The sequence below is a fragment of the Microcaecilia unicolor genome, chromosome 1 (assembly GCF_901765095.1).
Source record: "Microcaecilia unicolor chromosome 1, aMicUni1.1, whole genome shotgun sequence".
NCBI lineage: Eukaryota > Metazoa > Chordata > Amphibia > Gymnophiona > Siphonopidae > Microcaecilia > Microcaecilia unicolor.
Window position 1 is genome coordinate 92,513,012 of NC_044031.1, and position 27,596 is coordinate 92,540,607.

A 27,596-nucleotide genomic window follows, 5' to 3' on the forward strand; every position below is an offset into this window, starting at 1 on the left:
GAAATCAGGAGACGAAAGGCAAATTTTGGTTCCAAACAAGGCAACTTTATTGCTAGCAAGTGAACAGCACCGAGTAGCCTCGGGACACTGTGTGTCATAAATCATCTGACACTTACATTTATACTTCCCTACTGGGCCTGCGCATTTGGCCCCTTACACGTCACAACCGACATGCGCAGTAAACATTTGTAGTTCTTACAGTACAAAATTGTAGTCCCAGTACGTACACATGTCATAACACTGAAATGATACTGGCAAGAAAAACGAAACTTAGCAGCTTATTCTTCACACACACACAATGCTCCTTTCTAGCACAGGAGATAAGGTTCAGCTCAGGAATGCAGGGGGGTGTCAGCACCCTCCAAGGTCGTCTATTCAGATGGCGTTGCTACAGGCAAGCTGGTCTTGTATAGGCCTTGCTAACTACTGTTACAAGCTATATGGTCTAATAGCCCTGCATTCTGTGTTTTCATTAGTAAACAGCAACTTCTTTCATTAGTAAACAGTAAAACGGATAAGGCACAAATGTCCAGTGCAGTAATAAGGTGTGGCTAAACAGCCAAAAGCAGAGGTAGAGTCCATAAGTATAAGTCCATCAGTAGGAACAAAACATGAGGTTGTCCTGTTGCTCAGTAGTATGCATAGTATTCGAACGTATCCGGCGGCCCACTCCTTCACTGTCACAATGGAGTTCTTCCTTCCATAAAACAAAAGAACAGTTTAGGAGGAAGGTATGGGACCCTCTTCCAGGGCTTTCTTCTTCAAGTGAGGTTTGTCAGGCTTGCTCTGCCTTTCAAGTGGTGGGAGGTTGGCTCAGCTGCTTTTCTGTGGAGTGTGTTGCTATTATGTCTGACCACTGGGTGGCTGGAGATTATTTGGGGAGGGGGGGTGGTACTCCTTAGAGCTTCAGCACCCCATTTCAGAGGTGTTTATCTCCTTCTGGTCCTTAGTCAAGACACTTCAGTTCAACGGACACTGGATCTTTTGCTGGGCGATCATGTGTGGGGATGTTATTCCATCTACTTAATGATTCCCAAAAAGGACAGCATATTTGATTCATTGTAGACCTCAGATTTCTACATGGAGACTCTGTTTAGTCCTATCCATGTTATGCAGAGGTGAGTTAGATTTCTCTTATAGAGGCTTACCTCCATAGCCCTATAAGGGCAGGCCATTGTTATTATTAGCATTTGTATAGCGCTACCAGACGCACGCAGCGCTGAACACCTGATACAAAGAGACAATCCCTGCTCAAAAGAGCTTACAATCTAAGTAATACAGACAAACAAGACAGTTACGGGTGAGGGAAGTAATGGGTGAGAAGGGAGGAAGGGACAAGGGGAGGGCAATTGTGGCTAGGAGCTAAAAGCAGCCATGAAAAGGTGGGTTTTCAGCATAGATTGGACATCAGTGGTATCTGCATTTCTGTGTACTCAACAAACCTTTCCAGTTTCAAATCTTTCCCTTTGCACTTGCCACAATGCCCAGCACCATTTCCAAGGTGGTGGTGGTGATGGCAGCAGCAGCAGCCTATCTATGAAGGAATGGTTTGCTCCTATTTGGATGACTGGCTCATCCAAGCCAAGTCTACCAGGAGAACCTGGATGCCATGGTTCGGGGGATCAAGTTGTTGGAAAGATTTGGATAGGTTGTGAACCAGATCAAGAATCAACTGGTACTGTCACTGTCCCTAGAGTACCTTGAAGTTATCTTCAACATGACATAAGACAAGAAAATGCATGGGTTGCAGTCTCATGTGCGTTCACTTCTGGTGACCAGATCTCCATCAGTGTGGCAGTACGTGCAGGTCCTGGGCCTGATGGTGTTGACTCTGGAAGTAGTTTTGTGGGCCTGCCCGCGCATGAAACTGTTGCACTGGACTTTATTGTCTCAGTGGTCTCCCAGTCCCAGCAGTTGGTGGTGAGATTGGCCTTCCTGGGGGTTGCTAGGTTGAGTTTGAAGTTGTGGGCATTGGGAGCACATTCTCAGGGCTTTGACTTGGAGAGTCCCAAGTGGATCTTGTAATCTCAGATGCTAGTCTCCGAGATTGGAATAGAGAGTGCTATAAGGTACAAGGGCACATCTCCAGTGGAAGTGTCCTGCTCAAACACTGGAGATCGGAGGGATCAGATTAGTTCTGGTGGGTTTTATTACTTTCTTGTGGGCCAAGGCAGCCACATCCAGCCTGTAATGTCGGGCGAAAGAGAGCTTAGAAGCCCATGTTGCAGCACTGCAAATCTCAATGAGAGATAGTGCTCCAGTTTCCGCCCAGGAAGAGGAAATCGCTCTGTGGAATGTGCCTTAAAGGCTTCAGGCGGAGCCCGGCCAGACAGCAGATATGCTGAAAAGATAGCTTCTTTGAGCCAACGGGCAATAGTGGCTTTAGATCTGAAGACCCTCTGCGAGGACCTGCAACAGCACAAAAAGATGATCAGAGGTCCTGAAAGAATTTGTATTCGCAGATACTGCAACAGAGTCCTGCGCACATCCAAAAGGTGCAACTGCCCAAATGAACCTGAAAACTCCTCCTCAACAAAGGAGGGAAGAAAACAGGCTGGTTTAGGTGAAATGCTGAAACCACCTAGGCATGAAGGAAGGCACGGTCCAAACCGTGACCCCCTGACTCTGAGAATTGCAGAAAAGGGTCTCTACAGGACAGCGCCTGGAGCTCTGACACCCATCTTGCCAAGGTAGTGGCCACTAAAAAGACGCCTTCGGTGTCAATCTTTCTCTGAAGCACGCCGATGCAGTTCAAAGGGAGCCCCCTGAAGGGCCTTCAATACTTAACCCCAGGTTCCAGCTGGACAAGGTGCCCGCACGGGAGGACGGAGCCGAAGCACCCCTCTAAGAAACCGTGCCACATCTGGATGAGCAGCTAAGGACACGCCTTCAACCTTGCCACGCAGGGAGGCTAATGCTGCCACTTGCACCCTCAGGGAATTATAGCCAAGCCTTTGTGTACACTATCCTGCAAAAAGTCCAGAATCGGCAAGACAGGAGCCCGCAACGGAGAAAGCGCTCTTGAAAACACACCAGACTGTCAAACTGGCGCTAAATCCTGGCATAAGCCACGGAAGTGGAGCACTTACGGGCCTGCAGGAGAGTGGAAATTACCTTATTTGAGTAGCCTTTATCTCTCAAGTGCGCTCTCTCAATCACCATGCCAAAGACCAAAGCGGCAGGCGTCCTCCATGGCCACCGGACCCTGTGACAACAGGTGCGGAACCAGAGGTAACGGAAAGGGAGCCTCCAACAGCATCTGTCGGAGGTCCGCATACCAAGGCCTCCTGGGCCAATCCGGGGCGATGAGCACCACTTCTCCTGGATGCAGCCGAATCCGCAGGAGCACTCGCCCTATCAAGGGGCAACGGAGGGAAGACATACAGCAAGCCCAGGGGCCAGGTTTGAGCCAAGGCATCCAACCTGGCAGAGCGAGGATCCCTTTGTCTGCTGAAGAAGCACGGGACGTTGGCATTGGTATTGGTCGCCATAAGATCCATCACTGGCTTGCCCCATTTGGCACATATCTGCAGGAATACATCGTCTGCTATTTCCCACTCCGCTGGATCGATCTGATGCCTGCTTAGATAGTCGGCTTGCACGTTGCTCTGACCTGCAATGTGAGCTGCTGACAGGGACTGTAGATGCAGCTCGGCCCAGTGGCAAATTTGTTCGGCCTGCGCGGCTAGAGCTCTGCACTGAGTGCCGCCTTGTCGATTTATGAAGGCCACTGCTGTCGTGTTGTCCGACATCACTCGGACAGCCAATCCTTCCAGGATCACTTGAAAGGCCAGAAGAGCCAGAAACACCGCTTTCACACTCCAGGCGGTTGATAGACCACTCCAACTCGTCGGGCGTCCACAGACCCTGGGCAATGCTTCCCTGCAATGTGTGCCCCAGCCCTTCAGGCTGGCATCTTTCCACCACTAGGCACCAATCGTGGAGCGCCAGTGGCATTCCCCGCCGCAACAGTGCTGTCCGAGATCCCACCACTCCACACTGAGGCGGGCCGCAGGGAGCCAAGAAAGTCTGCAACTGATAATCCTGAGATACTGGAGACCATCGTTGAAGTAGAGAATACTGTAGAGGTCTCAGGTGTGCTGTCACCCATGGCACCACTTCCAAGGTGGCCCGTCATTGATCCTAACAGCTGGACAATGTCCCAAACTCGTGGGCGGGGCATCCTCAAGAGCAGACGGACCTGATTCTGAAGCTTGCACCGCCTTTGCTCGGGAAGAAACACATAGCCCGAGGCTGTGTCGAACCTGGCCCCCAAATATTCTAGAGATTGCGAGGGGATCAGTAACTTGTGGCCATATTGACGACCCAGCCCAGAGATTGAAGGACTGAAACCACTCTGCTGTAGCTAGATGACTGTCTTTTTTTTTTTTTCTGAGTCTGCTCTGATGAGCCAGTCAGCTAGGTACGGGTGAACCCGGATACCCTCTCGCCTGAGAAAGGCAGCTACTACCACCATTACCTTGGGAAGGTTCGGGGAGCTGTGGCGAGGCCAAAAGGCAAGTCCCAAAACTGGAAATGTTTTTCCAACACCGCAAACTGCAGAAATGTCTGGTGTGGGGGGGGGGGGGGGGGGGGGGGGTAAATTGGTATGTGCAAGTAAGCTTCTTTCAGGTCCAGAGACGTGAGAAACTCTCCTGGCTGTACCGCCGCAATGACGGAGCGCAGCGTTTCCATGTGAAAATGCCGCACTCTTAAGGACTTGCTTAGCTCTTTTAAGTCCAGGATCGGGCGAAAAGACCCGCCTTTTCATGGCACCACAAAGTAAATGGAGTAGTGGCCTAGACCTTGTTCGGCGGGAGGCACCGGGGTCACAGCCCCTATCTGGCACAGACTGTGCAGAGTCTCCTCTACCGTTGCCCGTTTGGCGGCAGAACCGCATTGGGACTCCACAAACACGTCTCTCACCGGGGCATCGAATTCTATTCGGTATCCGTCTCTGATCAGGTCCAAGACCCACTGATCTGCAGAGATTTTGGCCCACTCCTCGAAAAAGAGGGAAAGTCTTCCTCTGATGACAGGAAACGAGGAGGGGGCCGGCGCACCATCATTGAGAAGGTCGCCCCTGAACTCCAGGCCTTGAACTGGCAGCTGCGGAACGTTTGTCCGAGCGAAAGGAGTTTCTCTGCTGAAAGCGGGCACGCGAAGTGAACCCAGCAGCACGCCCCGGGCAGTACCTTCTAGCTTCACGGAAGCGAGGTCTGTAAGAGGAGCGGACCGCCCGACCCTTAGAGGAAGGCTTCGGCCTATCTTCGGGCAAGCGCTGAGGTTTGGAATCCCCCAGGCCTTTAACAATGTTTTCCAGCTCCTCACCAAACAGGAGAAGGCCTTGAAAGGGCAACTTCACCAACCTTTGCTTAAAGGCCATGTCTGCCGCCCAATGTCGTAGCCAATGAGTGCGGCGAGCCGCCACAACTATAGCCATTTGCTTAGCCGAAGCTCTGACCATATCATAAAGGGCGTCAGCCAAAAAGGACAAGGCTGACTCCATCTGCGGAGCCACTTCAGATAAGGTCTCCGCTCCATCACCGGGTTGTTCCACTGCCTGCTGTAACCAAACCAGGCAGGCTCTAGCAGCATAACAACTGCATGCAGACGCCCCGAACAGTGAGACCTGCCAAATCAAAGGACCGCTTCAGAGCTGAATCAAGCCTGCGGTCTTGACTATCCTTCAGGGCAACACCTCCTTCAACAGGGAGGGTAGTTCTCTTTGTCACAGCCGTGACCAGGGCATCCACTTTAGGCATTGCAAAGCGAGCCAAATGTTCCTCACTCAGAGGGTATAATTGCCCCATAGCCCTGGCAACCTTCAAAGGTCCCTCGGGGTCAGCCCATTGAGCCGAAATAAGCTCTTGGATGGAGTCATGCAAAGGAAAGGCTCGAGCAGGCTTTCTGGTACTAGCCATCCTTGGATTAACCGAGGAAGCTGTGCCACTCCCAGGATCTTCAATCGAGAGGGCTTGTAAGGTATCTGAAATAAGCACTGGCAGCTCCTCGCGGTGGAAAATCCTCACCGCAGACGGATCATCAAGCTCCTGTGGCAATTCTGCACCCGACTCAGCCCAAGAAGTTCTGCCAGACCCCTCAGAATCCTCATAGCCCGCCCACGGGGGGGAAAGGGGGGTGCGCCACATTCAGAAGGGGAATTAGCCCTTCTGCGTTTAACAGGAGGATAAGAAACAGGCAAAGCCAACTCCAAAAGGCCAGGATCCACCGGGGGGGGGGGGGGGGGGGCAGGCAGAGGGTCTGAAGATCCCTGTGGAAGAGCTCTTTTAAGCAAGTATGCCCTATGCAGCATTAAAACAAAATCAGGGGAGAAAACCGCTCCCTGACCACCCGGATCCTGCCCAGGGCTATCAGCTCTATTATCAGCTCTATTACTAGAGGACCTTACGAGACTGGGAGACTGGGCGGCTAAATGGCAGATGACGTTTAATGTGAGCAAGTGCAAGGTGATGCATGTGGGAAAAAAGAACCCGAATTATAGCTACGTCGTGCAAGGTTCCACGTTAGGAGTTACGGACCAAGAAAGGGGTCTGGGTGTCGTCGTCGATAATACACTGAAACCTTCTGCTCAGTGTGCTGCTGCGGCTAGGAAAGCGAATAGAATGTTGGGTATTATTAGGAAAGGTATGGAAAACAGGTGTGAGGATGTTATAATGCCGTTGTATCGCTCCATGGTGCGACTGCACCTTGAGTATTGTGTTCAATTCTGGTCGCCGCATCTTAAGAAAGATATAGTAGAATTGGAAAAGGTGCAGCGAAGGGCAACTAAAATGATAGCGGAGATGGGACGACTTCCCTATGAAGAAAGACTAAGGAGGCTAGGGCTATTCAGCTTGGAGAAGAGACGGCTGAGGGGAGACATGATAGAGGTATATAAAATAATGAGTGGAGTGGAATAGGTGGATGTGAAGCGTCTGTTCACACTTTCCAAAATACTAGGACTAGGGGGCATGCGATTAAACTACAGTGTAGTAAATTTAAAACAAATCGGAGAAAACTTTTCTTCACCCAACGTGTAATTAAACTCTGGAATTCATTGCCAGAAAATGTGGTGAAGGCGGTTAGCTTAGCAGAGTTTAAAAAGGGGTTGGACGGTTTCCTAAAGGACAAGTCCATAAACTGCTACTAAACGGACTTGGAAAAATCCAAAATCCCAGGAATAACATGTATAGAATGTTTGTACGTTTGGCAAGCTTGCCAGGTGCCCTTGGCCTGGATTGGCCGCTGTCGTGGACAGGATGCTGGGCTCGATGGACCCTTGGTCTTTTCCCAGTATGGCATTACTTATGTACTTATGTACTTATTAGCCTCACTCAGAGGCCCCCCCCCCCCCCCCCCCCCCCCCCCCCCCCCCCCGGATTCAGGGCTCTCCGTTGCAACGGAGGCCTCGCCATGTGGAAAATCCAAAATGTCGTTCGCTGCCAGCTCAGAGCGCGAAAGTTAATTAGTTCGTAAATTGTTTTTAGGTTAAGTATCAGCGCATTCCACAGCTGCGTACTTATGTAGGAAAAGCAGGACGCATGTGTTAGTCTGTATTTTAGTCCTTTACAGCTGGGGAAGTGAAGATTGAGGAATGTGCGGGATGATCTTTTAGCGTTCCTGGGTGGTAAGTCAACCAGGTCTATCATGTAGGTCGGAGTATCTCCGTGAATGATTTTATGAACTAGAATGCAGACCTTGAACGTGATACGTTCTTTAAGTGGAAGCCAGTGCAGCTTTTCTCATAGGGGTTTTGCACTTTCATACTTTGCTTTTTCGAATATGAGTCTAGCTGCAGTGTTCTGGGATGTTTGAAGTTTCTTGATAATTTGCTCTTTGCAACCAGCGTAAAGTGCATTGCAGTAGTCTAGGTGACTCAGCACCATTGACTGTACCAGTTTGCAAAAGATGGTCCTTGGGAAGAAAGGTCTTACTCTTTTAAGCTTCCACATTGAATGGAACATCTTCTTGGTTGTGTTCTTCGCATGATTTTCTAGTGTAAGATTTCGATTGATGGTAACTCTAAGAATTTTCAGGGTGTCTGAGACGGAAAGGGAAAAATTTGGTGTGGTTATTGTGGTGAATTTGCTTGTGTTATGTTGCAAAGTAAGTATAAGACGTTTTTTTTCTGCATTAAGTTTCAACTGAAATGCATCCGCCCATGAGTGCATGATTTGGAAGCTTTGATTAATGTCATTGGTGATTTCCTTTCAGTCGTGTTTGAATGGGATGTAGATCGTAACGTCGTCTGCGTATATATATGGGTTGAGGTTTTGATAGAATAGTAGCCTGGCTAAGGGTGTCATCATTAGGTTGAAGAGGGTCGGTGAGAGGGGATATCCTTGGGGGACTCCACATTCAGGTATCCATGGGGCTGATGTAGTCGAGTTAGATATTACTTGGTATGATCTTGTGGTTAGGAAGCCTCTAAACCAGTTTAGAACGTTACCTCCAACTCCGAAGTATTCTAGGATGTTTAGTAATATTCCATGGTCAACCATGTCGAAAGCACTGGACATGTCGAATTGTAGGAGCAGTATGTTGTTGCAGCGCTGTACAGTTTAACAAAGAAGGACAGTCCCTGCTCAAAGGAGCTTACAATCTAAAGGACGAAATGTCAAGTTGGGGCAGTCTAGATTTCCTGAATAGAGGTGTAGTGGTTAGGTGCCGAAGGCGACATTGAAGAAGTGGGCTTTGAGCAATGATTTGAAGATGGGCAGGGAAGGGGGCCTGGCGTATGGGTTCAGGGAGTCTGTTCCATGCATGGGGTGAGGCGAGGCAGAAAGGGCGGTGCCTGGAGTTGGCGGTGGTGGAGAAGGGTACTGAAAGGAGGGATTTGTCTTGAGAGCGGAGGTTACGGGTAGGAACGTAAGGGGAGATGAGGGTAGAGAGGTAAGGAGGGGCTGCAGATTGAGTGCATTTGTAGGTTAGTAGGAGAAGCTTGAACTGTATGCGGTACCTGATCGGAAGCCAGTGAAGTGACTTGAGGAGAGGGGTGATATGGGTATATCGGTCCAGGCGGAAGATAAGACGCGCAGCAGAGTTCTGAACGGACTGAAGGGGGGGGATAGATGGCTAAGTGGGAGGCTAGTGAGGAGTAGGTTGCAGTGGATGAGAGTTTGGGTGGTGTGCTCAGAGAGGAGAGGGTGAATTTTGCTAATATTATAGAGGAAGAAGCGACAGGTCTTGGCTATCTGCTGGATATACGCAGAGAAGGAGAGGGAGGAGTCGAAGATGACTCCGAGGTTGCGGGAAGATGAGACGGGGATGATGAGGGTGTTATCAACTGAGATGGAGAGTGGAGGGAGAGGAGAAGTGGGTTTGGGAGGGAAGACAATAAGCTCGGTCTTGGCCATGTTCAGTTTCAGGTGGCGGTTGGACATCCAGGCAGCAATGTCGGATAAGCAGGCCGATACTTTGGCCTGGGTTTCCGCAGTGATGTCTGGTGTGGAGAGATAAAGCTGGGTGTTGTCAGCATAAAGATGATACTGGAAACCATGAGATGAGATCAGGGAGCCCAGGGAAGAGGTGTAGAATGAGAAGAGAAGGGGTCCGAGGACAGATCCCTGAGGAATTCCAACAGAGAGCGGGATGGGGGTGGAGGAAGAACCATGAGAATGTACTCTGAAGGTATGGTGGGAGAGATAAGAGGAGAACCAGGAGAGGACAGAGCCCTGGAACCCAAATGAGGACAGTGTGGCAAGAAGTAAATTTTGATTGACAGTGTCAAAAGCTGCGGATTGGTTGAGGAGGATGAGGATGGAGTAGTGATCTTTGGATTTGGCAAGGAACAGGTCATTGCAGACTTTAGTGCCGTTTCTGTCGAGTGTAGGGAGCGAAAGCCGGATTGAAGCGGATCGAGGATGGCATGAGAGGAGAGAAAATCAAGGCAACGGCTGTGAACGGCGCAGCACGTTCAAGTATCTTGGAGAGGAAGGGTAGGAGGGAGATGGGGCGGTAGTTGGAGGGACAAGTAGGGTCAAGTGATGTTTTTTTGAGGAGTGGTGTGACAACAGCATGCTTGAAGGTGTCAGGGACAGTTGCAGTGGAGAGAGAGAGGTTGAGGATATGACAGATGGGGGGGTGACAGTAAGAGAGATGGTGTTAAGTAAGTTGGTGGGGATGGGGTCAGAGGGACAGGTGGTGCATTTCGATGAGGAAAGAAGGTGGGCGATTTCCTCTTCGGTGATGACAGGAAAAGAGGAGAAGGAGGCCTGGGTTGGTTGGTTGAGGGGAGTGGGTTATAGGGTGAAGAGGAGGAGAAGGTTTGGTGGTGAATTCGAGGTTGATCTTCTGCACCTTGTCGCGGAAGTAGTCAGCCAGTGATTGAGGAGAGAGTGAGGGGGTGGGGTGAGAGCGGAGGGCACTTTGAGGAGGGAGTTAAGGGTGGCGAAGAGACGATGAGGGTTAGAGCTGAGGGCATTAGTCCATTGGGTGAATAGTCCTGTTTGGCGAGAAATAGGGAGGACTGGAAGGAGGATAGCATACATTTGTAATGAATGAAATCAGTATGGGTGCAAGATTTCTCCAGAAGCGTTCAGCCGATCAGGCGCAGGAGCGAAGGTTGCGGGTGCAAGGGGTCAGCCAGGGCTGGGGATTAGTACACCTTGTGGGACGGGAGATAGATGGTGCAAGGCTGTCCAGAGCAGAGGAGAGAGTGGCGTTGTAAGTGGAGACGGCTTTGTCGACAGACTCGGAGGAGATTAGAAATACTAGAGGATAAGGTGGGAGGACGACAGCCTGGGGATTCCTGGAAGTAGTGGTTAGTGTTGGTCGGGACTGAGGGGGAAGGTGATCAGGTGTATGGGTCAGAGAGAGGGAAGAGCGAGGTGCAGAAAGAATTGGAGGGAGAGCAGGTAGAGGAGAGGATGATGGTCAAGACAGGTGGCCAGATGGGTGAGTGGGGGTGGTGGAGCTCAGTTTGAGGTTGAAGGAGGAGGTTAGAGTGAGGAACTGAGAAGCGTATGAGTCGGATGGGTTATTCAGTGTGTATGTTAAAGTCTCCAAGAATGAGGGATGGGGATGAGGGCTCAAGAAAAACGGAGAGCCAGGCTTAGAAGTCAGTAAGGAAGGAAGGAAGCGAGGGACTTATCAGGGGGGCGGTAAATGACTGCAACTCGGAGTGGTAGCGGGTAGAATAGATGGATGGAGTGAACTTCAAAGGATGAGAAGCAGTGAGACTGCGGTAGGAGGAGAGGTTGAAAACTGCCGTAGGGCGAAAGTAGTAACCTGACGCCGCCACCTGAGGGGTGAAGGATCAAATTGCTTTCTCAGGTACGGACCTTATTGAGTTGTCGCATTCCCTGAGTGTGGGACTATGTTCAGCTCCTTGCCTCCATGACGGCGGACCTTGGAGGTCATTCCATGGGCAAGGGCTCACATGCGGCCTCTTCAGGAATTTCCTTTTGAGCACGATGGTCGCCGACGTCGCTGGATTATCAACGGCGCCTTCCTTGGTTGAGCCGTGCCAGGGACAGTCTCGCATGGTGCCTCGGGCAGGCCAATTTGCAGAAGGTGTTTCTCTGGCGTCTCCCAATTGGGTGGTAGTCGTGACAGATGCCAGCCTGATGGGCTGGGGAGCCCATTGTCTTCATCGAAGTAGCCCAGGGGATCGTGGACCCCTCTTGAAGCGACTTGGCCTGCAAATCTAGAGTTGCGAGCAGTAGTGAATGCGCTACGGAGTTTTCAGGACCTTCTGCAGGGGCAGGTGGTTCGTGTATTCTCGGACACACCACAACGGTGGCCTACATCAATCGGCAGGGGGGCACTCGCAGCTTCCCTTGCAGTGGAAGTGTCTCGTCTTCTAGTATGGGCGGAAGCGCATGTTCAGAGTCTGTCGGCAGCGCACATTGCGTGGGTCAAGACAATGTTCAAGCGGATTTTCTCAGCCAGACTCTTTTGGATGCAACGGAATGAACGCTGTTGGACTCGGCTTTTTCGGCTGATCTGTCAACGTTGGGGAAGACCAGTAATGGATCTCATGGCCATGGCTTGCAATGCCAAAGTTTCCCAGTTCTTCAGCCGCAAACGCTAGCCAGGATCCACAGGATTGGATGCTCTTCTCCAGCCATTGCCGGAACAACAGCTACTGTATGTTATTTCTCCATGGCCTCTGATAGGGAGAGTTCTTTGTTGCATCAGGGGCCGGTCGTCTAGTGGCCCCGACGGCCATGGTATGCGGATCTCGTTCGAGCACTCTCAGAGCCACCATTGCGACTTCCAGTGACTCCCGATCTGCTGCATTAAGGGCCAGTTCAGATGGAAAATCCCTCCCACTTTGGGCTTATGGCCTGCTATGAGAGACGGCAGCTGAGGAGAAGGGATTTCAGGACCAGTCATTGCACTCTTTTGTGGGCACGGAAGCAGTCTACTTCAGCAGCGTACATGCAAAGTGTGGAAAGCTTTCTTGGCGTGGGTGCTTTTGGCATGCTGAATCGCTTTTTTGGGTGGACATTTCGGTTATTCTGGAGTTTCTTCAGGTTGGTCTTCAAAAGGGAGTGGCATATAATTCCCTTCGAGTGCAGGTGGCCGCACTAGCTTGTTTAGGGGCAAACTGGACGGTTCCTCTTTAGCAGCTCACCCTGATGTGGTCTGTTTCCTACGTGGGGCTCTTCGGGTTCGACCTCCTCTGCGGCAGCCGTGCCCGGCGTGGCATTTGAATGTGGTACTGCGAGCCTTCCAGGCCCCACCGTTTGAAGCCGTTGAATAAGGTTTCTGAGAAGATCTAACACTTAAGACAGTGTTTTTGGTGGCCATTTGCTTTGGCTAGGAGGATTTCTGAATTCAGGCTTTGTCTTCCAGAGATCTTTTTTTGCAGTTTTCTGAAACGGTGTCGATCCGGATGGTGCCGTCGTTTCTACCTAAAGTGGTTTTGGCTTTCCATGTCAATCAGGCAGTTTGTCTTTTCGAAGAGAGGATTATCCGGGGGAGTTTGCCTCGCTACGTTTCCTGGACGTATGGAGAGCCTTGTTTCGGTACTTGCAGATCTCTAACGAGTTTCAACGCTCAGATCATCTCTTGTGCTCTTGTCGGGATCGAAAAGAGTTGAGGCGGCTTCTAAGGCTCCCATTGCTCGCTGGATTAGGGAAGCCATTGGAGTGGCATATCTGCTACAAGGGCGGACTCTCCAGTGGCCCTGAAGGTGCATTCTACTCGGGCAACGGCGTCGACCTTATCTCTGGAAGAGATTTGTCGGGTGGCTACTTGGGTGTCCCGTCATAGTTTTGCGAAGCATTACAGACTAGACGTTCTGCTTGAGAGATTGTGAGTTTTGGGGCAGTGGGAGTGTTGGCACGGGGAGCGTCGGCTTCCCACCCTGCTTAAGGAATGCTTTGGTACATCCCATTAGTTCTTGGATTCATCTGCTTGCAAGTGACGAGGAAGGTAAAATTATGTCTTACCTGATAATTTCTTTCCTTTACCGCAGCAGATGAATCCAGGATCCCTCCCTAGTTCAGCTGACGGTTTTTTCATTTTCCACACAGTGAGGCTATTTTTTCCTTCGGGTCTCTTTTGCAGAATTCAGACAGATAATGGAGAACACGAAAGGAATTCCATTTCTGGATCAAGTTGCAGTTATTCAAAGTCTTATTTGGTTCTCTGTTTTTCATAGTGAAGAAATTTGCAAAGCTGCGACGTGGTCTTCAGTCCACACATTTACCTCTCAGACTACTGCATTGAGCAGAGTACCTGATGCGATAGGTCTGTTTGGACAGACAGTTTTGCAGAATTTGTTTGGGGACTAGAATCCAACTCTGCCTTCCTTAGCCCGTTCTGTCCAGGCTGCACTCTCACCAGTTGTATATAGTTTTAGTTAGTTATTTATTTTTATTTATTAGGATTTATTTACCACCTTTTTGAAGGAATTCACTCAAGGCGGTGCACAGTAAGAATAGATCAAACATGAGCATAGACAGTAAAAATATTCAAAAACAATACAAAGTATGACATGGTATACTACTTACAATGTCAATACAATACGTAATAGAACATTTTAATTGATAGTGAAGGGTAAGCAAAGATGTAACATATAGATAGGTAAGGAAGTAGAGAGTTACAAAGTAAGGTGATTGATTTAAAGAAAGTTGCACATGAGGTCAGAGAAATTTTATTTATTTTAGTTACATTTGTACCCCGCGCTTTCCCACTCATGGCAGGCTCAATGCGGCTTACATATACAGGTACTTATTTGTACCTGGGGCAATGGAGGGTTAAGTGACCTTGCCCACAGTCACCAGGAGCTGTGCCTGAAGTGGGAATCGAACTCAGTTAAATATCTCAGCTAGGGTAGGAGTGGATAAATGTGTCCTGCTGCAGTATATACACAGGTATACTTGTGTATGTGAGTGAGATTAACAAGTTAGTTACTTCTTCCTGTAAAGCCTGGTTGAAGAGCCAAGCTTTCACCTTCTTTCTGAAGTAGAGCTAGTCTTGTGTTAAGCGCAGCCTTTCAGGTAGTGCATTCCAGAGTGTGGAGGCTACTCCGGAAAAGGCTTGTTTGCGGGTATCAAATTGTGTAATTACTATTTTGTCCTCACCTTTGCAAGATGAGTTGGCAGGCCGGGAACTTCCAACCACATTGGATGCCCTGATTACTCTCTGTGTCTGTATCGACGTTTGGTTCCAAGAGAGGACACAGGAATGTGCTGCTCAGTCTCCACCACAGAGACCATCGCCTCGGATGTCACGTCCTTCCTCTCCTAAGGGAGCTTCCGGCTTCACTTCTGGAATCTCCAAAGAGTCGATGGTTATCAGGTGGCATCGCCTCTCTGAGAAGGAGAGGACTCACCGTCGGGGCAATAACTGTACATTTGTCCTTTAGATTGTAAGCTCCTTGAGCAGGGACTGTCCTTCTATGTTAAATTGTACAGCGCTGCGTAACCCTAGTAGTGCTTTAGAAATGTCAAGTAGTAGTAGTAACTCTGCTTCTATTGTGGGCAGTCCGGTCATTTCCTGAGATATTGCCCAAATAAACTGGGAAATGCATTGACCCAGGGTCTGTTTCGGACAATCTTGTCTCCATCCCTGTTTTCCTGCGCTGGAAGGAGTTGTGTATTAGCACCATGGCCCTAATCGAGTCAGGAGACGGAGGGAACTTTATTGACGTCAGTCTCCTCGATCAGCTGGGAACCCCCTCAATGGCCTGTAAACCTACGTTACAAGTGACCTCCATTCAGGGATTGACATTACCCTATTCCATTACCCATGTCACTCGGCCATTGCAGATGCAAGTAGGAATCTTGCACAAGGAAGAGATTCAGCTTCTGGTTCTTCCCCAGGCCATCAATCCCATTATTTTAGGCCTATCTTGGTTATGACAACACACACCAAGTATTAATTGGTCCAATAGCGATATCGACAGTTGGGGTTCCCAGTGCTTTGCTTCCTGCCTCTCGCCGGTGGTTCCTCCTCCGATGACTATCCCTGCCTTCCCTGGGGTCCTGCTTCCCTGTGATGCCTCCCTTCCTGTGGAATATCAAGACTTTCAAGATGTCTCAGTGCCCAGGAGGCTGATTCCCTTCCTCCGCATCGTTCGTTTGATTGCCCTATCGAATTACTTCTGGGCAAGACACCGCCTCGGGGGCGGCTGTATACCCTTTCTCAGGAGGAATCCAAAGTTATGTGGGAGTACATTCAAGAAAACCTCCAGAAAAGGGTTCATCAGACCCTCCTCCTCCCTGGCAGGGGCAGGTTTTTTCTTTGTAACCAAGAAGGACGACTCCCTGCGACCTTGTACAGACTACTGGGGTCTTAATGAAATAACCATTAAGAACCAGTATCCGCTCCCTCTCATTCCTGAACTGTTCGATCGTCTTCAAGGAGCCTCTATCTTTACCAAGCTGGATCTCCGAGACACCTGCAATCTGGTCTGAATCCAACATGATGAATGGAAGACCGCCTTTAATACCCATAAAGGACATTTCGAATACCTGGTCATGCCGTTTGGCCTTTTTAATGCACCTTCGGTCTTTCAGGAATTCATTAATTTCATTTTTCAAGATCTCCTGTACTCTTCAGTCATAGTTGACTTAGATGACATTTTGATTTTTCTGCTTCTGTCAAGACCACCCTCATCATGTCCGCTTGGCTCTCCAATGCTTCCGGGACTACCACCTCTTCGCCAAACTAGCGAAGTGTTAATTTCACCAATGAGCCATTCCATTCTTGGGATATATCGTCTCTTCGGAGGGCCTCCAAATGGACCCCACCAAGCTCCAAGCTATCCGGGATTGGCCCATGTCCCAGGGTCTCCAGGCCTTGCAAAGTTTTCTGGGGTTTGCTAACTACTACCGGCAGTTCATCCATCAGCATTCCCTTATCACTGCCCATCTTACCGCACTGACCAGGAAGGGTGCTGACGTGAGGACCTGGACACTGGAGGCCCAAAGGCCTTTGCTACCTTAACACAAGCCTTCCTTTCCACCCCTGTGCTCGGAGCCCGGATATCAAAAGATCATTTATTTTAGAGGTGGATGCCTCTTCGCGGGGGCAGGGGCTGGTTCTGTCTCAAACCTCAGACTCTGGCAAGCGGCATTCCTGGTTTTTTTTTTTCTTCTCCAAAACATTTTCTTTGGCAGATCGTAACTACACCATTGGGGACCGGGAATTGCTGGCCCTTAAATTTGCTCTCCAGGAATGGCGATATCTCCTGGAGGGGGCTTTGCACCCCGTCACAGTAATCACCAACCACAAGAATCTCCTATACCTTCAGGATGCTAAGAGACTAAACCTGCGACAGGCACGCTGGTCTCTTTTCTTCGCCCTGTTATTTCGACTTGCTGAAAAGAATATTCAGGCTGATGCGGCTATCCAGGGCCTTCAACCCCTACCAAAGAACCCGAGGAATCCTACCCCATGCTTATATCCCACCTGTGTTGCCTCCACGACGGTAGTCCTTTTTATCAACATGAAGACCTCTGTTCCACCCCAGTTCAGGAAGAAGGTTCTTAAATGAGGGCATTCTTCCACGTTTGCTGGTCACTCCGGATTCCGCGAGATTTTTCAGTTAATTTCTCAGTACTATTCATGGCCAGGCATGGCCCAGGATATCTTACATTTTGTTTTCCACCTGTCCCCATCTGTGCCCGAAACAAATCATCTCCTGGCAAGCCGTGGGGATTTTTACAGCTGTTGCCAGTTCCATAGCTTCCTTGGCAAGAAGTATCCATGGACTTTGTTACGGGTTTACCACTGTTCCAAGGTCACACGGCCATTTGGGTAGTGGTGGATCGATTCTCCATATGGCTCATTTCATCCCTATGAAGTCTCTCCCTACTGCTGCTGCTGCCCTTGCCAAGAATTTCATCCAGCACATCTTTCGTTTGCATGACCTGCCTCTCCAGATCATAAGTGATCAGGGATCTCAATTTATTTCCAGGTTCTGGAGAGCCATGTGTTCCGATTTAGGCGTATCCACCCATTTCTCCGCTTACCACCTGGGCTGAATTCGCCTATAACAACGGGTTTCACACTGCCCCTCGTACCTCACCATTTTTTTACGACATATGGTGTCACACATGACTACCTCTCCCGATTCCTCAGACCTCAGCCTCGCCTCAACTCCAACAGACCCTCACTGATATCCGTGACATTTGGAACAAGGTCCAGCAACATCTTCAGAGAGCCGCTGCTAAATACAAGCTTTTCGCAGATGGCAAGAGGCGGTCTGCTCCGACCTTTCAACCTGGACAAAAGGTTTGGCTCAGCTCCAAGTACTTAAGACTCCGGTTACCCTCCTTCAAGTTTGCTCCCCTATATATTGGACCCTTTTCGGTACGATCTCAGGTGGGAGCCATCCTTATCGTCTCCAGTTACCAAGTAACCTCAAGGTTCACAACGCCTTCCACGTGTCCCTGCTAAAGCCATTCTTGACCTAGAAATGGCACCCTGAGCCAAAAAAGATCATCGTTCCTGATACCGAGCCGAATCGAGGTGGAAGAGGTCCTGGACTCCAAACGTCAAAGTGGACGACTGTTTTATTTACTATCGTGGAAGCATTTTGGTCCCGAGGACAAATTCTGGGAGCCCGCTACCAATGTTCATGTACCTGAACTGATCCAAGAGTTCCACGCTCGCTACCCATCTAAACCCGGACCAGGACGGAGAGGGAACCTTTCGGGGAGGGTACTATCACGCCCCTCACCTCCTCTTCGGCGGGATGCTCTGGCAGCGTGGGAACGCCCGCCGTCGTAGCAGGTCCGGCGCTCCAGTCTGTGCGGCGCTCTTCTTCTCTCTCAGCACGGTGCGCGTACCCGGACCGCCATGTGCCCTCCGTTGGCTCTGTGCGCCTCTGGGGCTGGTCGGGACCTTTCGGTCCACCTCCTCGCTCTGCAGGGATTGGCCCTCTCTGTGGCCGGACTCCTCAAACCACCTACCTATGGAAGCTCTCCTGTTCCAGCTGATTCCTTTAACTTCTGAAGAGCAGCACTACTTCTGGGACGCTTTCCCTCTGCCTCATTGCTTCGGCTTCTATGTGTGGTAAGCGTTTCTCTACTCTGTTTCTTGCTTGTTATCCTGATCCTGACTCTGCCTTACTTGGAATTACTCTCGTGTCTGCTACTTGCCTATGACTCTGCCGTACCTGGATCACTCTGTTGCCTGTTGGTCGTCACGCTCATCCACCCGCTTCCTGCAGGCCGCCTACACCTAGGGGCTCAACCTCTGGGGAACGGCGGTCGGCCGCAGGTGAAATCGGGGGTTGTCCGGCCGCCAATCAGAACCTGGTTTGTGTACGGGCTCAGCAGCGCTCTACTTGGTACAAGAACTCACAGGTCGACAGTCTTGAAGTTGATGTTTGAAATGGCCAGACTTAATGAGAGGATTCTTTCACAGCAGCAGCAAATATAGCCCACACAGACTAGAGAGTTGCACGGGGACAGAAATCCTACCCATCCCCGCCCGTCCCTGCTGGAATCTTACCCGTCCCCACCCATCCCCGCTGGAATCTTACCCATCCCCGTAAGAATTTAATAGTACATAAAAGAAAGTTCCAGTCAGCTCCCTTTCTGGATTTGAGCCACAGCACTGTAGGCAAGGACGGTCCGGAAGTTGGAACTTGGAACACTCTGGTGCGCACATGTAAGATTTGTCTCTGATTCACTGGGATTGTGTGCTGAGAGGCCGCCACATGGCACGCGCCAGTAGGTCAGGTGACATCTGATTCTCGTGCCTGTGTCAGAGCTGAGGTCTGTGCACCAGCCTGGGAGCAAGAGGATTAATAGTAACAAAGTAAGTGACAGCAATAGACCTGACCGGTCCATTCACTCTGCCCAATAGTCACACTCATGATCAATTCATCATTAAATCAGACGAGTGTGATATTATATTACTTGATTATGGTCTTTCTTTCGTGTTTCTGGAACAAGACCACAGGAGTCTATCTGGCCCCATCCTTATGTTCTAACTGCTGGAGTTGCCATCGAAGCCCACTCCAGCCTATTCATGTTCTCATTTGTGGGACACAGACCGTAAAAGTCTGTCCAGCACTGTCCTCATGTTCCAGCCACTGAAGTTGCTGTCTAAGCCCTTTCCAGCCCATCCTACACCAGATTGCCATGTATGAGACACAGAACATACAAGTCTGCCAGGTATCAGCTCTAGTTCATCACAGCCAGAGTCGCCATCTAAGTGTCACTTGACACATCCACACACATGCAAGCCATTTAAGGTTAGCTTTTATATAACTTCCATTTTCTAATTAGAGATCCTCTGTGTTCATCCCACGCCTTTTGAATTCCGTCATCATTTGTGACTCTACCACCTCCTTAATGGAAGACTTTCCACATTTATGCTGTTAAAGCAAGGAAGAAGAGGAGGAGAGACAGCACTCAAATAAATTGGTATTCGGTAGATGAGAGGCTGGTGCAGGTGCAGCTTACACTTCCACGGAAGCCCACAGAACTGGGTTCCATCCCCGCGGGAACCCGCAGGAACTGCCTCAGAAACTGCTTCCATCCCCGCGGGAACCCCGCATGAACTGCCTCCGTCCCCGCGGGAATCCCGCGGGGACGGAAGCCGTTGCAGCTCTCTAACACAGACACTGACTCAGGCATTGCTTAAAGGGAGCTGGAATTGGAGAACCAAGCTGAGAGACAGGAAAATTATTGTGAGATAATTTTGAGGTGTTTAAATTTTCTTTATTCTAAACTGATTGCGTCTGATTGAGATGATGTGAAGAAATATGTTTTATAATATTTTGCATGTTGATCCCCTCCTCTTACCAGTGATTTTCTGGTGCTTTTTATATTCCACAGTCTTTTAAAGAATTTTAAAGAAATTTGAGAAAGGGGGGGTGGGAAATTGGATTTGGGTTGTTCTGGTTAATTACTCAGTTGGAGTCATGTATAGACGAGACCATCAAAAGAGCTGCTTTGGTGACCACTTTACATATTTTTTGGACAGTGATAAGATCTTGAAATTATATTGGGATTAGAATACATTTATATCATTGTTGCAAGAAAAATATTTTCCATGATGTATCTACTAACTGAGAAGTTAGACATGCTTTTCTTCAGTCGTGTTCCAGGTTTTGACCTTGGTAATTAATGATTTTTTTGTTCATTTCTGAGGAAATGTTTTATTAGATAAGAAGGGATTCAACTCAGGTGTTGGCATTAGCAAACAAAGAACAGAGGGACCAGGAGAAAATGAAAGTTACATACAAACTCTGTGAGGAGCAGTGGTAGAGGCATCAGGCAAGCCTGGTGGTCCTGGTAGGTTCGGGGCCAGGGTCTTGTGGTCTAAGTGGGATTGTACTTACCCTAGGCTTTGGGTACTTGTATGGTTGTCAGTGTGGTGTCTGCAGGATTAGCACTGTCACAGGCTCCTACTGTTTGGTGTGTGATAACAAGACTCCTGGGTCAGCTCAACATGGATGGAGGGGATCTCTTTTTGTATGTGTGTGGAGGGAGGTTAGCATGGATGCCCATGGACCTACTCAAATATTTTCCACGGACCTTTTCAATGGACATGCCATCCAGATGACTTTACTGACCACTCAGCTGATTTAAACAGAAAATCTTATAATACTGCTCAAGTACCTCCCTGTCCACATGCTATTACTTCTCGATGCTTACCCTGCTAGCAAACATTTCTAGGGAGAACACTGTACACCTTTGGTGGGAATGGGTTGCTGTGTTGCTGCCATCCCTCCATTTTGCAGGGTAATGTAATGAGCCTGCATCCATCAGTTTGGGGGGGGGGGGGTTGCAGAGTCCTCCCGTGTGGTATCAGTAGGCAGAGATCAGAGGAGCCCTGGGCTGATTGGTTGCAGACTATTGTTAGAATGTGTCAGACTGGGCCTTGGTGGAGAACAGGGTGTCTCTCTGTTCATGCAATTCTCTTCCCAGCTTCTGGCGGCTCCAGCAATTGAATAGGAACTGGCGCAGATTGGGATTTGTGGTTGCTGATGTTCCCCCTCCTCCCAGGAGATCTTTTTGGTCTTGCGGAGGGGGATGGTGAGGGTTCTCCACCCAAGGGAGATTTATGGATCTAAGGGACCTCTTCTTAACCGAGAAGGAGTCCCTTGTGATATGTATTCCAGCATGAGGAACTTGGTCAGCTCATTGATTCTGTGACTGAGGCTCTGTATTCTGATGGCCGTTCTGTGGAAAGCCTCTTAGGCTTCCCCTATATAGGGCTTTCTTCCAGATTGTGTGGTTGAGTAGGAAGCCCTGGACAGTATTCTCCAGAGGACCAGGCTCTTGGGTAGACTCTATTCTCTGTCTCATGAAAAGTTGGACAACGTTTTTTTTTTTTAAATCTCCGTAAGATGGATGCACTAGCCACAGTAGTGGTTAAGATGATGATGATCTTAGCTGAGGATGGCTTGAATCTGAAGTATGGCTATGACAGGAAGGTGAAACAGCTCCTGAAGCAAGCTTTTGCCTACTCAACACTATGAATCTAGGCCTCAACACTGTGAATCCAGGGGGTATGTGGCCCATGTCTTTTTGTGTTGGATTCAGCAGCTTCTTGAGTCCTGGGATGGGGGTAGGGGTGGGACAGCCTTCCTGGCAGATATTCTCTATGACCTGTTTTGGTTTGTAGCTTTGGTGGTAGTGGCCGAGAGGTTTCTGTGGCTACAACACTGGGTGGCCGATATGGCCTCCAAGTTGCGGTTCAGCTAACTTCCCTTTAGGGGCTATTTGCTCTTTGGTGAAGCTTTTGGAGAAGCTTGCGAAGGATGTGGAGGAGGCCAGGCCTCTGCATCTCCCAGAAGACTGCTCCTGCGCTGTGCCTCACTCAGGGTACCTTTCTGGGGCAAAGGATGGGGCCGCTTTCTTTTTGAGAGGCTTCTTTTCAGGCCTTTTGGTGGCATCCGAGATGCTCAGTGGTGCAGCTGGATACCAGTGTGGGCCTATATTATCTCCGACCAGTGGATATTGGCGGTGGTTTACCAGGGGTATGCTCTGGAATTCACAGAACCTGTTTCCAGTTCCTTTTTGGTACCCCCTCCTGTGGTTCCCCCAGCAAAGAGAGGGGTAGTAGCGGTCATCCTCCAGTGGTTGTTACAACTGAGAGAGGTGGAGCCAGTTTCTTTTTTTTTTTTAAGTATTTTTATTAAGTTTTCAACAAATAAGGTATAGATGCTAGTAACAACATATAGTTCCCCTTCTTACATGTTCCAACTTCCCCCCATTCCCTCCCCCCCTGCATATATTATTGATAATGACCATTATGTCCACATGTTGTTGTCTGGACCCAGTTCCATATCAAGGAGTTACTGTAATTTTTGGTGCATCCAAATCTACACCCGCTGTCCGTCTCCATGCCGAATATTTGTCCCATTGTTTATAAAATTGCATAATCCGTCCTGACTTTATCGCTGTCATTTTAGACATTTGGTAAAGATAGTCCATCTTGTGTGTCACCTTTATCACTGGTGGCATTGTGGGTTGCTTCCACGCCGATGCCAATGTAATTCTTCCTGCGACTAGCCACATCGAGGCCAGCCGATATGTTGCCATTGGGATGGATGCTGGTTGAAATGTAATAGACATGTCTCTGCCTTAAAATCATATGGTTTCCCTATGATTTTTTCTAGCGTTTGAATTAGTTCACGCCAGTATTTCTGTGCCTTAGGGCATGTCCACCATATGTGAGTCATATCTCCCTTCTCCTCACACCCCCTCCAACACCATCCATTGCCTTTCTTATACATTTTTGCTATTTTGTGTGGAGTCATGTACCATTGGTAAAGCATTTTATATCCATTTTCTATCAGTGAACTAGAGATAGAAACTCTTAGCATATTCCTCAGTGCTTTATCCCACTTATTGGTATCATATCTTATCTGTAAGCCTTTCTCCCACCTTTGGGTATAATATGTTAATGGATTATTGTATGAACCCAATGCTTTATATAGCCGAGATATGCATCCTCTTTGATAGCTTCCTCCCATAGCTATCTCTAAGGTTGTATCTTCCATATTCAGTTCCTTTTTTGCCCTCCTATTTATATAATCATGAATTCTAGTGTAATGATAGTAGTGTGACCCTGGTAGATCGTATTCTTCTTGTATTTCTGCAAATGGAATCATAGTCCCTTCTTCCCATAATTGGTTCAAAGTCTCTAATCCCTTCTGTTTCCAAATCTGAAACACATTATCCGCTGTCCCTATAGGACTTCCCATTGCTGTCTGTATCTTCATACGCCTAAATGTTTCCTTCCTGGGAAAAATTTTTGCCTCAGAGTATTCCAAGTTTGTAAGGGAAAACGTATTGCCTGTGGCGCCCCTCCTATATATGTTAATAATTGTCTCTGTGTGACCCATAATATTGTATCTAAGTTCTTCATACCCATCCAGTATTGTTCTATTTGTATCCAGGGCTTTACCGCTTTGGAACCCCATGCCACCAACACACGCAATTGAGCAGCTTGATAATATTGGAGGAAATTGGGTACTCCCATTCCCCCCCTGTCTTTATGTTGAAACATAATAGCTGCCCTTACTCTAGGTGGCTTATGTTGCCATATATACGCGAATGCTTTGCGATGTAAGCGGTGAAAAAATTTCCTGGGAATCGGTAGGGGCAGTGCCAAAAATAAGTATAAAATCTTTGGCAGGATTATCATTTTTACTGCTGATATTCGTCCCAACCATGATAGTTCCAACCCTTCCCACCTCTCCAATTCCTGGAATAGTTCACGAATTTTATAGGGAAAATTTGCCTCAAATAGATCTGTTATTTTAGCTGTTAGATTGACCCCCAAGTACCGCAGTGATCGGGTAACCCAGTGGAACGCATATTTTTGTCTCAGAGACTGTTTCGTCTCCTCAGATAACCCACCCCCATTATCTCTGATTTGTCCATGTTTATCCGAAATCCCGATAACCTCCCATAATCTTCTAGGCTTATCATTGCCCCTGACAATGACTCTTGAGCCCGGGTCAATGTAAGCAAAATGTCGTCTGCAAACAACATTATTTTGTAAGTTTCCGCCCCTAATGTCAAACCATGTACACCAGTATGTTGTCTAATATTTTGAGCCAGCGGTTCTATTGTGAGTGCAAATAGTAGCGGGATAATGCACAACCCTGACGGGTACCCCTCCCTAGGTGTATAATTCGGTAGTCGAACCATTAATTCGTAGTCTAGCTATGGGATCAGCATAGAGTAATGCTAGCCATGAGGTGAATCGTCCCGATATACCCATCTGTTCTAGTACTGCAAACATAAATGCCCAGTGGACACGATCAAATGCCTTTTCGGCATCTAGAGATAATAGCAGTGTTGGTTGTTTCGTGTCCCCCGCTTCATGAATGAGATGGATCGCTCTCCGTATATTATCAAATGTCTGTCTCCCTTCTATAAACCCTGTTTGGTCAACATGGACCAGCTTCGATATTACATGTGTAATCGGTGGGCTAGAATTTTTGTAAAGATTTTATAATCTGTCCCTAATAGTGAAATTGGTCTATATGATCCACATCTCTGGGGATCTTTTCCAGGTTTCAATAATAGTGTTATGGTTGCCAATCGCCATGAATATGGTAGCTCTGGTTGAGAGTCCATTTCGTTGAATACTCGAACTAATACTGGGGCCAACAAATTACTATATTTTTTATAGTATCTGTTTGTGTACCCATCTGGACCCGGGGCCTTCCCATTCGGCAAGCTCCGGATGGCCCATTGCACTTCTTCTAGTGTGATTGGATGGGATAATGACTCTGCTTCCCCTCTTGTCAGTTTGGACATCTTTGTCTGGTTCAGGTATTTATGGGTTTCTTGTGATGTTGCTAAGTTCTCAGCCTGGTATAATCCCTGGTAAAATTTATAGAAGGCATCTTTGATGTCCTCTAGTTTAGTGCAGATTTTCCCTCGTCTGTATGGATTGTGTGTATGTATGAGTTTAGAGTCCGTTTCTTCAATTTATGTGCTAATAACCTCGATGTTTCTGTTGCCAAATTCGAAATGTGTTTGTCTGACCTGTTGTAATTGCTCAGCTACTTCCGCTAGTTGTATTTCTCTCAGAGCTAGTTGTATAGGCGTGTATGCGATTTTTATCCTCTTTTGATAGTGGTTGCCGCTGAGAGTGCAAAGTTAAATCCAGTAATTCCGCATGTAAGGCTTGTGTTTGAGCTTTTGTTTGTTTCCTAAGATGTGCTTGTATCGCTATTATTTTTCCCCTGATTACTGCCTTTAGGCCCTCCCATAGTATCTGTGTTGTAACCTCCCCATTATCATTGATAGTTAGGTATTCCTTTATCTCTGTTTCTATGCGTGTAGTTACTGTAGTATTTGCTAATAGTTCATCTTTAAACCTCCATGTTGGGGCCTCTGGGGGTCTCACCACCCACTCCAAGTCTAGAGTAACCGGGGCATGGTCCGACCACGTTCTAGGGTGTATTGATATATCTTCTATTTTTGAAAAATGTTAGGGGGTCCTAGCCACATGTCTATGCGTGAATGTGAATCATGAACCCCCGAGTAGTATGTATATCCCCTGGCTTGTGGGTGTTGGTGGCGCCAGAGATCCAATAGGTGCCATGTTTCCAGGAATTTGTGTAGCTGGGCCCTTTCTGATTGAGCATATCTCACTCCTTCTGTTGAGTTGTCTAGTTTCGGGCATATCGTCAAGTTAAAGTCACCGCCCACTAGCAGTGTGCCTTCGAGTATTTTTACTCAGTATTTAGATACTTCTCTATAGAAGGCTCCTGGGTTCATTTGGGGCATATATGTTTAATAAGGAGAGTGTCTCCGTCCCCAGTTTCACCACAAGAGTAAATATCTGCTTCTCTATCCCTTATTATATTCTGTATCTGCCATGGGAATTTGTTAGTCAATATAATCAGTACTCCCTTTTCTTTTTTTCTTTGTGATGGATGCAAAATATATGTTGGCCCCCTGCTGCCCTTGCAAAGATGTTCCTTAACCGGTAGCAGGTGTGTCTCCTGTATAAAGGACACATCTGCCTTTAGGCGTTGCGTCTCTTGAATAAAAGCTGGCGTTTTGTAGGTGAATTTAGCCCCTTGACATTAAGGGTCATCCATGTAATCTTACTCATCTCCATATCTTGTGTAATGTGTTATAATTCCTTCCCTCTGTCTGGTGTCTCAACAGCAACTCCATTGCTATGTTAAATACGGTCATCAAGTTCTCATGTTTATTTCTTCTATCTCCTTTCCCCTCCCCCCTCCCTTTTTTCCCCCCTTCCCTCCTAATTGGCACAAATGCATCCCGTGCATAGATGTGCCTTTGGGGGAAGAGACCTCACCCCCCTTTTTACTCATACATATAACATAACCCTTCTCTAAAACAGTGTCAAAACAACAAGTAGTATTATTTAGCAACCATTACAAACCTACCACTTCTTATGATCAAGTGTATTTCTTATAATAGAGTAAGTTTATCTATTGTTTCCATGTCTATATGGCTTGTTCTGTGGATCATCCCCTTTCTGTTGTTTATTGTCCACTGGATTCCAGTATAGTTCTCAGCCGGGGTCCGAATATTGTCTCTGAAGGCGTCCTCTGCCTTTTGTCACTCTTTGCCATCTTGGTTTGCTCGATTTAGTCGTAGCGGGAGGCTGAATTGTAATCTCTCCCCTGCGTTGATCTTGTCGGGTAATATTTCTCTTGCTTCCTCCAGGCTTCGTATTTGATGAAGCTTGCCATCTTTGTAGAAGCGTAAGGCAAAGGGATAGCCCCATCGATATCGGATCCCTTCTTTTTGTAGCATTTGTGTGAGAGATTTCAATTCCATTCTCCTTTTCAGGGTGCAAGCTGCTAGATCTTGGTAGCAGTGTATCACATTTGAGTCCCATAGAAAGTCTTTTGCCGCTCGGGATGCCTGCATGATTTTTCTTTTAGCTTAAAATCTGAAAGCATGCAATTATATCCCGCGGTCTATTTACTCTTGGTGATCCTAGCGCCCTATGAGCGCGCACAATCTGGATCCCTGTTGGTTCCTCATTGATTTGTATTGTGGCCAGCAATGCGCTTGCGATCTTTTGCGCCACCTCCTCACAATCCGTATATATTGGAATCTCTGGGAGTCCTCTAAATCTTACATTATTTCTTCTGCTGCGGTTCTCTAAGTCTTCTAGTTTGTCCCAGATCTGCTGGACCTCTTGTTTAGAATCGGCTGTAT

General features: G+C 48.2%; 1 protein-coding gene across 1 annotated transcript in view; it reads left to right on the plus strand.

Annotated features, from left to right (window-relative positions):
* Nucleotides 1-27,596, plus strand: part of CUL2 (cullin 2) — a 419,462-nt gene that overhangs the window by 19,627 nt on the left and 372,239 nt on the right. The gene's annotated exons all lie outside the window — the stretch shown is intronic.